Source organism: Ambystoma mexicanum, chromosome 10 (assembly GCF_040938575.1).
Source record: "Ambystoma mexicanum isolate Mex_15411 chromosome 10, UKY_AmexF1_1, whole genome shotgun sequence".
Lineage (NCBI taxonomy): Eukaryota > Metazoa > Chordata > Amphibia > Caudata > Ambystomatidae > Ambystoma > Ambystoma mexicanum.
The window spans coordinates 761,647,136-761,661,867 of NC_090932.1; the positions used below are offsets into that span (position 1 = coordinate 761,647,136).

General features: G+C 45.1%; 1 protein-coding gene across 2 annotated transcripts in view; it reads left to right on the forward strand.

Moving 5' to 3' along the window:
- Positions 1-14,732, forward strand: part of ARHGEF26 (Rho guanine nucleotide exchange factor 26) — a 736,698-nt gene that overhangs the window by 542,002 nt on the left and 179,964 nt on the right. The gene's annotated exons all lie outside the window — the stretch shown is intronic.

The following is a 14,732-nucleotide window of genomic DNA, read 5'->3' on the forward strand; positions in this document are numbered from 1 at the left end:
TGGATCTTCCTTGAGATTCTCTTTTTGCACAAACTTTGCTTTGCCTAGTCTACTCTCCTCTCCAGTTCTTGGATACAGTCTCTTTCCCTTTCTTGAAAACACTTGGCTTTGCCTTGTATATTCTCCTTCCAGGACTGCTATGCAGTCTTTTAAATACTTGGCTTGTAATTTCTTTACATACATTTGATTTTGCCTGGTATACTCTCCTGCCAGTTACCTTCCTTTGTATCCACTGAATTATACTTGTGTAATGCTGCCTTATTGACCCTTGTTTAGCACAGTTTGTTTCTATATTTGCTTCTTCTTTTATATATTGGGTTTCTGTCTCTTTTCCCAGACCATAAGCATTAACTTTTTTTCTCCTTTTTGATATGGGTTCAACAACCCCTTTGTGGTACGGTTCACCAATCTGTTAACCTCTTCACAGGTTTCACTTTGCATCTCGGGTGTTACTTTTATAGAACAACAAACACTTTTAAGGAACCCAGTACCTTCCCAAGTACTCTAAGGGTCCCTTGCGTCTCTCTGCTTTGGTTCACCTCTATCTGCTGGCTTGGCATGTGTCCCATTCGCCGCTGTGCCTTCACTATGTCTATCTGTACTGTGCACAGTTCCTGCTGGCTCACACTCTAAGGCGGCATGCTTCCTGAACTCCGGTTCACCTCTCCACCGTCTGCATCACTTTCACACCACTTCCCATGGCGCGCTTTCATTCAGCATTCTGACCGGTCGGTATCAGCACACTCCATGGTAAAACTCAGCTCTCTCTCACGTCTGTCAGCTGTGGCAGATTTAAACTGCCTGGGGTGATTGAACAACTTGCAAAGACTAGACCACTGTGTTGGTTTACTGGTCTTTGTCATCTTCATTGTTCTGTTCCTCTTTCCCGACTCAGTTATTGCCACGTTGTTCCTTGTATGATGTTGAGGAAGCTGATGTTGGACCCCACTCGGAGTAATCATTACTGTTTCCTGCCTCTTCCTTATCTCAGTTGTTGGTATACAGTTCCTTATGTGATGTTGGGGAATACTTGAAGTAGGTTTGGCCAGTGGTTAAGGGAGAGTGTTACAATATACCATCAGGGCATGACGAATGGAAGGAACATCCCCAAAAGGGAATGGGGGTGGAAGGAGTATGTGACTTCCTCCAATTATGTCATGTTACTCCTGTGAGGGCCGCCTCCCCCCATGTGGTCCTGCCTCATATAGCCACCCCGAGGGTCAGTATTAGTTAGAGGCAACCGTCCCCTGGCCACATGGGGTGAAGCCACCCCGGGAAAGAAGTGATTCCAGGGCAGCTTATAGGAGGAATCAACCTCACCTGATTTTGCTGGGAAGCAGCACCAGAAATTCTAGATTTCGTGAAGGTGAATGAAACACCAGATAGTGTCCTTCTCTTGAAGTGAGCGATCAAGATATGCGTTATCGGATGACACTTGGGAGGAGTGGGAAGACCCAGAAACCCCCCGAGGACAGCATGTGGGGGAGTCATGCTGAGCTGCTTTTGCTCTGAGGGAGCAGCAAAGATTCAGGCAGGTGGGAGACAGGCCAGTCAGTGTCTGTCTCTTTAAATTAGTGGTTGAGACATATGCCATTGGGTGCCAACTGGCAGAAGGAGGAGCTAGGAATCCCTGATGGCAGCTTTTGGGAGAGCCATCCTTGCCTTATTTTCCTGGGAGGAAACCGCATAGTATAGGGAGGTGAGTGACACACCAATCGGTGTATGTTTCTTGAAGCAAGTGCACATGGCACATCCCTTCAGGTGACACCTGGGAGAAGGTGCAGAAGGAGCCTGGAAAACTCAAAGCCAAATGTGGGAGATTCAGGGAGCTGACAGGTGACACACCATAGGACACATTTGGAAGAACAGCATCCAAATGAGTAAAAGTCTCGTAGTCTCGTTACAACCCCATTATTAATTATAATAGTTATTTCTGCAATATAAACCAGCTGTATGCTTTTTCAGTAACTCCAAATATTTTTCGGGTGATGATTAGCTTTGAATTTATTTTCTCTGCATTCTGGGAATCAGGAGAAGTATATGTTACTCGATGAGCATCTTCCAAATGGAATGGTGCATGCTGACGTGTGTGATTGTAAGGTGATGGAAAGTCATTGCTACTGGCTCCAGGAGAGATTTTCTTATGAATGGTTCTTTCTTTATCCCTGTCACATTACAATGAAGTGTTATATGTTAAATCCTATTTTTACAAGTATAAACTCAGTAGCGTAGTTTCCCCCAACCTGAAACGCAGATTCAGGCAAGGCATCAGTAGGGTAGGGTAATTGATTCGAGCCATAGAACATCATCAACCAAAGCTTACAGCTCATGCATGTACAGCCTTCGATCTCTCCAATGCAAACAATGTATTTAATTATTGCATTTGTTGGTAGCGCCCAGGCCCGGAGGTATCACATTGCTAAATAACAATGCTCACAGGTGATCTGGCAAAGTTAGGCACTATAACCTCTACATGTCAATCCCCCTTTCTAAATAGTCACACTATGTATGTTTGGTCCCCATAGATGGCCAATGCTCTTTCTAATTTATTTTACCAGTTTACCTGCCGTTGATGTAAATACTTACTCTTGCCATGTGTACATGTGTATAGATAAACATGTTGTTAAATGTCTTTAATGTTATTGTAACTCTTGTGAAGGTTCACAAATGAGCTGTGAGGCACTCATTAGGACTTCAGTGACTTCATTGACTATCCTACTGGGGCACATATTCTTCCCCACAGCCTGTCCATGTGACTGTTCTTTTGCATAGTCACTGCCACCTGGGTCTACTTTATGCAGAGGAAATGATTGAGGTTGTGGAATGTCATCATCATGCGAAACTCGAACATTTCTCATGTTTAATCCCTTCTGGAAACCAATGCTCGTAGTAGAACTGGCAAGTGCAATTGCTGTGATAACTCCACCTGTCAAATGTACCCCCTCCCATATGACCATTGCTCTATTACATTTATTTTACAGCTTCAACGACTGTTAATGCAAAAAGTACTGTTTTTAAGTATAGGGGAATCAATGTCTTTGGCCTTTAGTAGTGTACAAATGTTCAAAAAGGAAATGTGTAACTCCAGCACAAAAGTTCCAGAAGGATATAGTTCCTTGTTCCAGAGGGTGATACCCTTCCACTGAATTCTCCTCACCCTGTTTTATATTCAAGAATATCAGTTCCTTAAGTTCCTCCTGATCAACAACACAACTGGTACATAAAACAACTTGGCTATTATTCTTTATCTTGTTAGGATAGCTGGTATAATCTCCTGCCAGGTTTTTTCTCCTGTTTAATATATTTCCACAGCCTTCGGTTAGTCCTGATGAATCCTTATCAGGATTTCCTTGGATAATGTATATTATACCCTGTTCAACTTGATCCTGCCTGGTATCTTTTACTGACAGTGCTTTCTCACATAAACATGTTCATAACTGGCATCTGCCTGGTATACTCTCCTGCCAGGACTTTCCTCAAATGAACACACGTTCCACCTTGCATTCGCCTGGTACACTGCCCTGCCTGGGCTTTTGTTATATATATTCTTGAACCTCTTAATCTGCCTGGTGCACTCTCCTGCCGGGGCTTTTCTCATGTGTGATCTGTGCACACTCCCAAACTCGACAGTCTTTCATACTTGTTTTGTCTTCCCTTGAATCCGCCTGGCATACTAGCATGCTAGGGCTTCTCTTACGGGTGTACTGCATACACTAATAAAAATGGCAGTCTCTTATGCTTATTCCGCTTTGCCTTTTTACAAGATATTCATTTACTGAGTCTTCATGTATTTCATTTAAGTTTATTTGCTTTTGACAGAGTTGCCTATACGCCTTGGAGTCCCTGCTTCCCTCGGGTGCACTCACCGGTTCTTGTTGGCATATGTTGGTTAGTTTGCTGAAACCTGTGGCAGCCCTACAGCGTTCTGCCCCCTCTCGCTGTTTCTGCTTTTCCATTTCTCTTTGGCTCCCTGCTCCACTCACCTATTTCATGCCTTCTCTGGCTTATGTGAAGTGGAGGTTGCTTCCTAGTGAATAGGGACAGATGAATGTGGCCCTCGTCGTTCCGGTCCCTCCCTTATCTCGGTGTTACAGAAATTAAAAGGTGTACATTGTTCCCTCCTCCCCATCACCACTGTACCACAGATGCAAGAAATGCTATTCGCTCAGACAACCATATAACCCCTACCCTGATGATGTCATAGAGGAGATAAACTTGCAGACGATGGAACAAGTGGACTGAATGAGACTTTGCAGAGAGCTAATGATGTCACAACCAAGATAAATATGTTAGTGTGCTAGACATGAAGCACACATGCATCCCTGCACGAAGCTACACAGACACCTAGATTAAGACTTCTCATAGACAAGAAGAATATGCTTTTGACCCACTTAGATAAGACATATACTCTGTTGCTATGCAGAAACGCACTACACACAAGAATAAGACATGGCGCTTGCTTTACGCTTTATGCAGCCTACATAAGTCGCCATCAAAATGGAAAATGCAGCCACGTTGAAGTGAATGGAGGGCGCTGAGAACTTCTGAGAATGCAGAGAGAGGCCTGACTCACGGATTTTGCACAAAAGCGCAGTCCAGACTGTTCATGCAGCCAGTGTACATGTTCCAGTCAAGGCTGGCAAGGGAGGAAGAGTTTCATATTGGCACTCAAGGATACAGACAAAGGCAGACGTTAGAAACCGTATTGGTGGATTAGACACCTGCATGTATAATGCTAAAAATCCTCATAAATGTAGAGCAGGAAAATCAAGCCAGTGGTCACTATACACATGACCAGAGATGGCGAGACAAATCCTATTAATTCGAGCCAGACAGAGACCTTCGTTCCCATCCAGTTTAGGACAGATGATACAAAATAGTATTAGGATGAAATCTAAATGTACTAAATTCAAGGCTACAAAATAAAACCACATTATGTTTACAAACATAGTTTTCTCTTTACTTTAGTTACTATTTTACTGTTTTTTTATTTCATCACCAAAACTCCAAAACATGTACTGCTATTACCTCTATGTGCTAATAGCCTTGTAGACCTCAAGAGGGATCATTATCTCTTGGAATAATGACCCTTCCCCAACTTATGGCCCTTGGCTTTGCATCGTGCCATAATTTGGTGGTGGGTCATTATCCTGCGATAATGACCCCTCCCTCAGTCTATAAGGCTGTATTAAATTATAGTTTTTAATATTGCTTTTGTTATTGGCAGCCAAGAGGCTATACTCTATGCATGATATAATGTGACATGGTTGGCATGGCTCACACTAAAGCTCTATATGTAAAAATGCTATTTTCTAGAGCATATTGGGCATGGTGTTAGTAGTATAGAAGAAATAGTTGATGCTCTAGAATGGCATCATCAATCTGCAGTCGTACTGTGCATTACCCAGTTCTATTCCTCCTAAATAGCTAGAGCTTGTAAGGGAGTTCGTAAAATGCACCCTGATCAATCCACCCAGATCATTCCACTTATCAATTACATTTTCACTAGATGGCCAATCTTCTTTACTTTTATGCAATTCTGCCAATATTACCCCTCCCCCATTGCTCCCTAACCATCCTTCTTGGCATCAGTGGCTAGAATTTGGGTAGCTGCCGAGGGACTAAATTATCATGCCTGCCTCTTTCCAGTGGTCAAATATTGATCACATCAATGCTCTTTCCTCGTATTTATATCTTCTTTCAACCCATTCTGTCAGTGCAGAGCCCGCAAGGGATGATCCATGCAGTACTAGTTGGCTGATGCACTGATTCTCTCCAACTCCCACAAGCATCAAGGTATACTCAGATTTTGTATAATCTCTGACACTTTGTGCCTGCTTTTTCAATCTCAAAGTCTCATTAATAGGACTGGCCAGCTATGAACATGGTACTTATGCTGCTTTCAGTAGAGTGAGCAATGCCTCACTGCATTCCATTTAATGTAGAAAGTTGATGTGAATATCCTAATGAAGTAGTGTCTGAGCTGTGCCAGACCTCACAATCAGCAGACAGCCCAGGTATGATAAGTCTAGCCATCATATGCATTGGAACCCAAAACAATGCCATCGATGCATAGGGAAATGAGCAAAATCAAAAACTTGAAAGAAAGGTCGATCACTGGTACCTTGGTTCAAACCCAAGTCACAAAGCTGCTTCCTTCTTTCATAGTAGGTAGGTATCCCATCCTCTTCACTACGAATGTTCTTCCTATAAATCTGAAACAAGCACGTATAAGCTTAAACACAGAGCAGTACATCCGCAAATTCCAGGTACTGTCACATCTCGGATTCCTATTATTGAAGAACATTTGATCTTTATACCCCACCTATTAACAATTCTTAATAAGGCCTCTAAGAAATAACTGCTGCATGGATTTTGTCTGCTTAATTTCCTACAAATAAGACAAAAACAAAACCCTTGACTGTTTTTTAGCATAGGCTACATGTGGCCTCACAATAAATCTTGCAGTAGGTCTAAGCCGTGGCATTTAGAGATACTGCCTGTTTTACCACTCCACCTGGTTTAGGGTTTTGTGGTCCTAAACCCAGTAACATCACATGTTTGCAAGTGAATGTAGTTGTGGAGGTAATGGTTGGTGGTATTTCTGCATGTGGTAAGTCTTCCTATCCTTAGTAGAGTCCAGTAGCATTCCAAAAATGGGGATACATCTTAACCCTAAAGCGTGATTGTAATCCGTATCTACCATCTATGGTAACGTTAATCAAGTACATCAGAAGTCATAAAGAGGCCCTATGCGTTATTTTGTACAAATCAGCCAATGAGTTACTTTAAAAATTAAACCAATTTGAAAGAAAAGAATTCTGAATAACAAAATTAAACAAACATTTTTTTCTTGAGGAGAACACTTTTGCCTTAAACTTCAGTTGCTGAAAAGATTATATGTAACTCACAGACCCACTTAAACCCTTTGCCTAACTGGATGCAATTACTGTGAGAGGAATGGTAAAAGAGCAGTGCATGGATTATTTTATCCAAAGCGGCTCTGTGGAGGACTGAGGTCACAGCACTAAATGAAGGGCATACTGTCTTTTATGTCTGTAGGCTTACTGAATTGCTTTGTGCCGGCTTGTCCAACATTTTTGAATGTGAGGCCGAAGAATTAACTTTTTGTCACCCGGTGGGCCGGTGAGCCAAAAGTGAACACCCTCACCCAAAGCAGTATATTCAAAAGCGATGGTGTGTGACCTTTGAGACAATAGCATCACAGGCATAGCCATGCAGTCCCAAAGATCGCTTTTGGTGTCAGGGGCAGTGATCAAAGGTAAGTTTCTCCCCCTTCTTAAGAAACCCTCTGCTGACCCCACTTGCCCAGCTAACTATCGCCCAATCTCTATCACTCCCTTCCTGGGCAAACTCCTGGAGAAACTGCCCATCTCCCAGCTGAATCTCCATACTGAATCTGTTGGTTGTCTTCATGACCATCAGTCTGCCTTCAGAGCTGCCAGAAGCACGGAAACTGCTCTCCTGAACATCTGTGAAGACCTGCTCTCCAACCTTGATTCTAACACCCCTTGCATCCTCAACCTGCTTGATCTCTCTTCTGCCTTTGATACTGTCAACCATGCCATCCTGCTGAACTGGCTCCGTGATAACTTGGGTATCACTGGTCAGGCTCTGGCATGGCTGACTTCTTTCCTCTCCGACCAACCCTCCCAGGTCCAACTTGGGTCCTTCCTCTCCACTGTCTTCTACTCTACCTGTGATGTCCCCCAGGGGTCTAACCTCTCTCCCTGGCTTTTCAACCAATACCTGGCACTCCTTGCCCACCGCATCGCAACTCTCTGCCCCAACTTCCAGAGTTATGTGGATGACACCCAGCTCATTTTCAGGCTACGCTCTGCCTCCTCCTCCCCGTCCCTCCTCTCTGACTGTCTGTCTGCTATCCAGGAGTGGTGTGCGCCAATGACCTCTGCCTTAATGCCGTCAAGACTGAGATTCTCCTCATCGGCACACCGGCTCCCTCCTCCCTGTAGCTCTCTGGCTGGCCTCTCTTGGCCCTCCTCCTGCTCCCACCTTTGAGGCTAAATACCTCAGGGTCATCTTCGACTCCACACTCTTCTTCTCTCCTCACATCGCTGACGTCTCTAAAAAGTCATACTACCAGCTACACCTCCTCAGAGGTATTCTTCCTTTCCTCTCCTTCCCCCAGAAGCTCACTGTCTCCAGAACCCTGGTTCTCTCTAGGCTGGACTATTGTAACAGCCTATATTTAAATCTGCCTGCCTCTACTCCACCCTCTGTAACTTATCCAGAACAGGGAGTGACTTAGTTGGTATGTGTAAAGTGTGTTTGAGGGTTGTCATTTTAGTGCAGGGAGATAAGTGGAGGTTGGCAACATGGAGCATCCAAACAGTGTGGCCATGGGGTTCACCCTTCAATGGCATTTCAGTAGTGGTGCTCTTCAGGTTAGGTACTTGTGAGAAGATGTCCTCGGGCACCCTGTTGTGGGATGATATCTCTTTCCATGTACTGTTTGTGGCTGGTCCTAGCTAAGAGTATGGGAGCATGGAGAAAAGTGGAGGAAATGGGGTATATGGCACAGTGGGTAGCAAGCAAAGTGCGGATGAGAATTGTTCAAGAGGAATGTTCAGAGTAGGGATTACCTAGAATCCTGGTGGTATCCCTATGGATGCCTCAACACACTACGATCCGGTCTCGTTAACTACATTGGGATTTGTGGAGCGAAAGATAGTGCCCTATTTCATTGTGCACCATGGGGCAAAATCACAGCAGAATAACATGGAGCGAAAACCCAGAGGGACCAAATTACTGTGGGACTCACAGGAGCAACACCAGACTAGGACATACAGAAAAAGTTAAAAAGCAAACTATCAAAATCTTAAATTCGAACACACCACCAGCATTACAAATCAGTATCACAAATAACAAGCAAACAACTCAAAGAAGAGCAATTACCAATAATCCACATCAAACAATCTTTCACGTAGCAGTTGTTGAGGGTATGGGAGAGGTACAGCCTTGAATGATCTAAACACATTCAGACATGCAAAGAACTGACAGAAGCATTCTACTAAAAATCAAAAGAAGTACTAGTAGTACAATATAATACACTTAATGTTTGACACATAGAAAGAAAGCACATTAAAGAAGATGACACGGCAAAAGAAGCTCCAGGGAATTATGCCACCCCACAGCAAAATCACAGACAGGACACACATAACCACTGTTACTATGAGGAGCCTACTTTCACAAATGTATACCAAAGATGAATTAACTACTTACCTAACCCAAATAATGAATCAACTTGCAAAAATGACCAAAAAAGACTTTCTAGTGGCATGTTGTACAGACATAGCTGCCTCCTGTTGTTCCTTGGACTGCCTTAGCAGTACACAATAAGACTCAGGCAGAGATCATTCTTTGTACAATCAATGACACAGAAAAAGGAACTTAAAAACTTTACATATCTGCATTGGACACAGATGTTTTCATTTTTGCTATAAGAAGGTATACAAACCTCCCCCACAGTCCTACTTTGTGCCTTCTTCATAAAACATTTCTATCACTAGGCTCATTGGCTTCAGTACTACCTGCACTTCTGCTGAAATGGACAGAGGTGCATAATGCATTAGTACTTCCTTGGTGGTCTGAGGAACCATTGCATGTTTACAAACCCCATTTCAGTGGTGACCCTGAGCTCAACACAGCCACTGATAAACGGAGTTACAGCAAATTCCCATGTAATATTGTAAGAAAGACAATAGAGGAGACATGTGTAAAAGACAAAGACGTGCAAGGACCTAGTAATGCTTTAAGCAAGGAACTGCATTGAAATCTAAAATTGCACTGACCTGCAGAGAACTCTCGTCAAATTGTAAGAAAGCCAACCAAACCTAAAATATCACAAGACAAAAGACTTTAGGTACATTGTTATAAGCAATGATCTCCTTTAACATCCAAGATCAGTGGACGGATAATCTATATTCTTCATTATGAAAATGTATCCTACTACTTGTGGTAAGATGCTGAACAGTACAGCATGAAAGATGCAGAGCACTTAGTTATCACACAGCCAGTATTGCACTCCTTAGTCAAAATGTAGCTAACTCTTTTTCCATATTTTCTTTTGAGAAATTGTTAGAACTCCCACTAACTCTGCTGTGTGCTTGCCCGTATACCGAGGTGTTATCTAAGTAAATTACTCAGTCGTAATTAATTTCAACATAATTACTTTGTATAGGCTTTTAAGGGTTAGGCGTTATACAGTGGTTTGGGGATGGTAGGCAGGGGTGGGAGTAGGGAGGAGATTTGGAGGGGCCTCCTATTAAAAATGTTTTTTTAGAAGTGAAGTGATTCTGTGGTAGTAAATCACCACCGCGTAATTTACTTTGATCAAACCACCTAGAACTGTGTTTGTCTTATTTTTAACTGCAACCTGTATGGTGCTTCTAATGTTTAATGAATACCCTACCCTCTGTCTGAGTTACGTGCTTATGGTGTATGAACTTTGATATCTTCTTCAGCATTTAGTGTTTGGTTGTGTCATTGATAATTTGTTGCTGAGTTTAACATGTTGCATTGCTGCCATATCCATTCTTGGCTACTGTAAATCTACAATTGTTTCCAAAGGTCTATCATGCAGAACTTACCTTTTGTGAGCAGATGCTGGCACATGACCTTAGAGAACTATCAACTAACAAGGTTCTCATTGGCATTCTCCGGATGGTACCTCGACTTCCTGCTTCAAAATCGAACAAATATTCTGATTTGTTAACGGCATTTGGTTCCAGGTAGTCTCATGGGATCAGAGTTCTCTCAGTGTGCAGAGTTCAGGGATTAAAGCCTAGGTCCGTGAGCAACAAAATGCATTTCCCATGATCTTGTTATCTCGCATGATTTGTTCCACACCCAAACTCTTTAATTGCTGTAGAATTCTGGCAGCAAGTATTTCTCAATTGTAACCTGTCAACTAAGATGCTTTAGATATGATAATACCTTTGAACCATGTGGTGGTACGAATTATTTTATTAATGCAATACTCTGTGTATAATAAAGTAAACTCTGAATGGCTTTACAATGAAATATCAAATAATTGTTACACATAACACTGAATGCTTTACTGCAAACAAAACTAACTTGCTAAAGCAAAGGGGCCCCTGTATTTATGCTTCTATATGGAAGGGAACATGCAAACTTGTAACTTGAAATTTATTATTCTGCAAGGAAATTAGACACAGTAATTACACATCACATGAGTTGTAACTCCTAGGGAGGAACTGGGCCCAAAGCATTAGATGAATTGAGGTCATGGTATTATTGTTTTGGGTTTAAAAAAGAGAAAATATATACAGATGGATTCTGATTCTGTACAATGATAATATGGTTTATAATCATATGTCTGGTCCCTTTTCCTCCATCCTTATGGGCGTCACCAGTACTGGAACCTTTGGAAGCAGAAACATGAGCTTCCCCTTTAAATGTAGTACAGTGCGCAGGGCCGCGTCCTCAAGTGTGGGAACACCCCGCCGAGGACACTCGCTCCGGCTCTTCACTTAACTCCCTTTTTCCACACGGACGGTGTTGGACCTGGCAGCCAGCGCAGAGATTATTTTTTGCTTTCTGCTTGCTCCATGATTGTTTTTTCAATTCTTCTTTAACTTCACTTCGCTGCCTCGCCTCCCCAGCACATGTCGGCCACAGGAGGATTCACAAGATGTGCCTCATGCGACAGCTCATTCCCGGCTTCGTAACCCCAAGCACTGTCTTGAGTGTTTGGGGCCCGACCACCGCTGGAACTCATGTTCAGCCTGCAGCACTCTCGGTCACAGGACATTGAAGAATCATTTGTCGCGGTGAAGGGAGATCGTCCACACTTCTCCTCTGCCCCACCTTAAGGACTTTGTATCGTCAAGACAAGGTAGGCCCTCTGTTCTGCATGGTTCCACAGCATGGCGACTCCTTCCCAGGGGGTCCCAAAGATCGAGGTTCTGCAGATTCAGGTTCTGGCCGGTCCGAGGCCTCTAAGGATACCGGCTCCCAAGCCGAGGGGCCCAGAGGCTCTTCCAGACGCTCCAGTGATAGACCTGAGGTCGTCCTGGCTACCGGCTCCCAAGCAGGCTGACCTCAGAAGGGCGATCAGGGTTGTCCTATTCTTCAATCCCAGGGGGTAAGGGATTATTGTGTGCCACCTCCAAGAGTCTATCCCCTGCACGATCCAGCACGGCTACTGGCACAGGTGCTGAGGGCGTCCCGCCTACCGGAGCTCACTCCAAGCTCGTGAATCAGGGCTTTACAACTACCGGCCATCCAGCTGAGGGCTCAGCACATACTAGAGTGATCTCTGAGGTCGACACCTGTGCTTTGGGTGCAAGACCAATGCTGTATCCTCATGTCTGAGGCCTCTCTTAGCTCAGGGCCTTTGCACCCTCCCACCCAAGGCTTCAAAATAGCGGAGCGGCACTAGGCAGGGCCTGCCAGACATGAGCCATCTTGGATCCAGCTCAGGGCCCATCAGTCCTTTTGCCCATCGAGTGTGCCTTGCAGGATGATCCCAGTCCCTTTCCCTCCGGAAGCAGAAGTGGATCCTACGGTACAGACTTTGAGTCTCCTCAAGAATACATGTACCCATCAGGGTTCCAGGACCGCGGTAAACAGAGGCCTGACAAGTCACCAAGTGGCAACGGGAGGAAGCAGCAGAGGATGTTGTGCAGGTTTATGCTCCACCTCCTCTGCGTCCCCCTCTGATGCCAAGAGGTGACATCAAGGGCGGGGAACACAGCTCACCTGTGGGGGGCTGTTTGGCTCTGTTCCAGGACACCTGGAAGCGTTTTTCAGCAACCATTGGATCCTATCCATAGTCTATATGGGCTTCATCTGCCTCTACCATTCTCTCCTCCTCTTTGTCAGATCGGATCCCCAGCTCTTTTACGGGAGGTGCTTTCGCTATGCTAGATGCACGCTGTGAACCAGTTCCTCTTGTAGACGGGCTTTGGTTACTATTCCAGGATTTTCGCAGTACCCAAGAACAACTAGGCTGGCCAAAGTTTAGTCCTGGGCCCATCATTTCTAAATCTGTCTTTGCCATTGGAACGCTTCAAGGTGATTATTCCCACGCACACATCAGAGTCTCTGTGTGCAGGAGACTGGATGTGTTCCCTGGACCTCAAGGATTCATACCTGGATGTTCCCATCTACCAGCCACATCAGATGTTTTTGCGGTTCACAATAATTTTGTACGACTTTCAGTACAGGGTGCTGCCCTTCGGCCTAAACTCAACCCCTTGTGTCTTCACAAAATTAATGAATGCAGTGGCGGATCATCTGTACCCTTACTTGGATGACTATCTGGTGGGGGCGGGGTCACTCGAACATGTGGGGCACTCCTGCCAAACATTAGCGGATATCCTCCATCAGCTGGGGTTCTCCCTCAACCAGAGGAAGTCGGTTTTACCCATCTGAGGAACTGGTCTTCCTAGGGGTGTATTGGAACACTACAGTTCAGCAGGTGTTCCCTATGCTCAAGAGGCTTTTGTTCCTTTGTAAGGCGGTGGGTCACTTTTTTGCCAACACGACCACATTGGCATGGTGATTCCAGCACATTCTGGGCCTGACGGCCTCCTGCGTGCTCACTGTACAGCATGCCGTGCCTCAAGATGAGGCAGCTCCAGCTCCACCTGGCGGCCAGTTGGGATCAGGAGATGGTGTCTCAGTCAGACAGGATCCCTATAACACTGCTCCTGCTGCACGATCTTTGCTGGTGGTTGATGGAGGGCTATGTTTCAGTGGGAGCCCCGATCACCCGACCGGAGCCTACCCTGTGGTGATGACAGGCCCCTCCCTTTCAGGGCTTGGAAGCTACTCTGTGTTTCATGGAGCATGGTCCAGGACGGAAGCCCTCTTGCATATCAATCTAGCCCTCAAGGTGTTCTTGCCTCTTATCAGGGACAGGTCGGTCCAGGTCAGGACAGACAATTCTACCACACTGTATTACCTGAACAAGCAGGACAGCACCCGTTCGCCCCCCTCTGCATGGAGGTGGTTTTGATCTGAGAAGGAACCCTGTTGGATGGGATTTGATTTCAGCAGTCCACCTTCTTGTGGACAGCAATGCAGAAGCGGACCAGCTAAGCCGCTTGGGGTTCAACACCTATGAGTGGGAGTTGCACGATGACTCCTTGTTGCCCCTTTTCCAGTGTTGGGGGGTTTGCGGACCTGGACTTGTTTCTCTCCCTGGAATGCCAAGAACCCCAAGTTTGCAACTTGTTCAGGGTCGGGGGGTCACTGGGAGACGCCTTCCAGATCTGTTGGCACAGCCACGGGTGTTATGCTTCCCGCTCACACCTCTGCTTGTGCTCCCAGGGTCCTGTCTATCTTCCGATCCCCAGCAGGGGCATGCTGACTCAGCAGGGCGGGGCAGTGGAACATCCGGACTCATCCAGACTGTCGCTGGCGGCCTGGTTCCTGACTAGCTGAGGCTTCAACATACTCCATATTCGGATGACAATTGGGACATCATTCAGTAGGCCAGGTGGCCCTCTACTCAGTCCCAGTATAATAGCAAATGGACTAGGTTCTGCCATTAGGCTTGTGACAAGGGTCTGGACCCCATCATCTGTGCTTTGGATGATTCACTGGCTTTTTCAGCACACCTGGCTTGTTCTGTAGTTCAGGTGGATACTTGCTGCACTTATTTGGCAGCCATTGGGGCTTACAAGAATTCCCGTGAGCATGTGTTTTTGGTAGCCAACCTT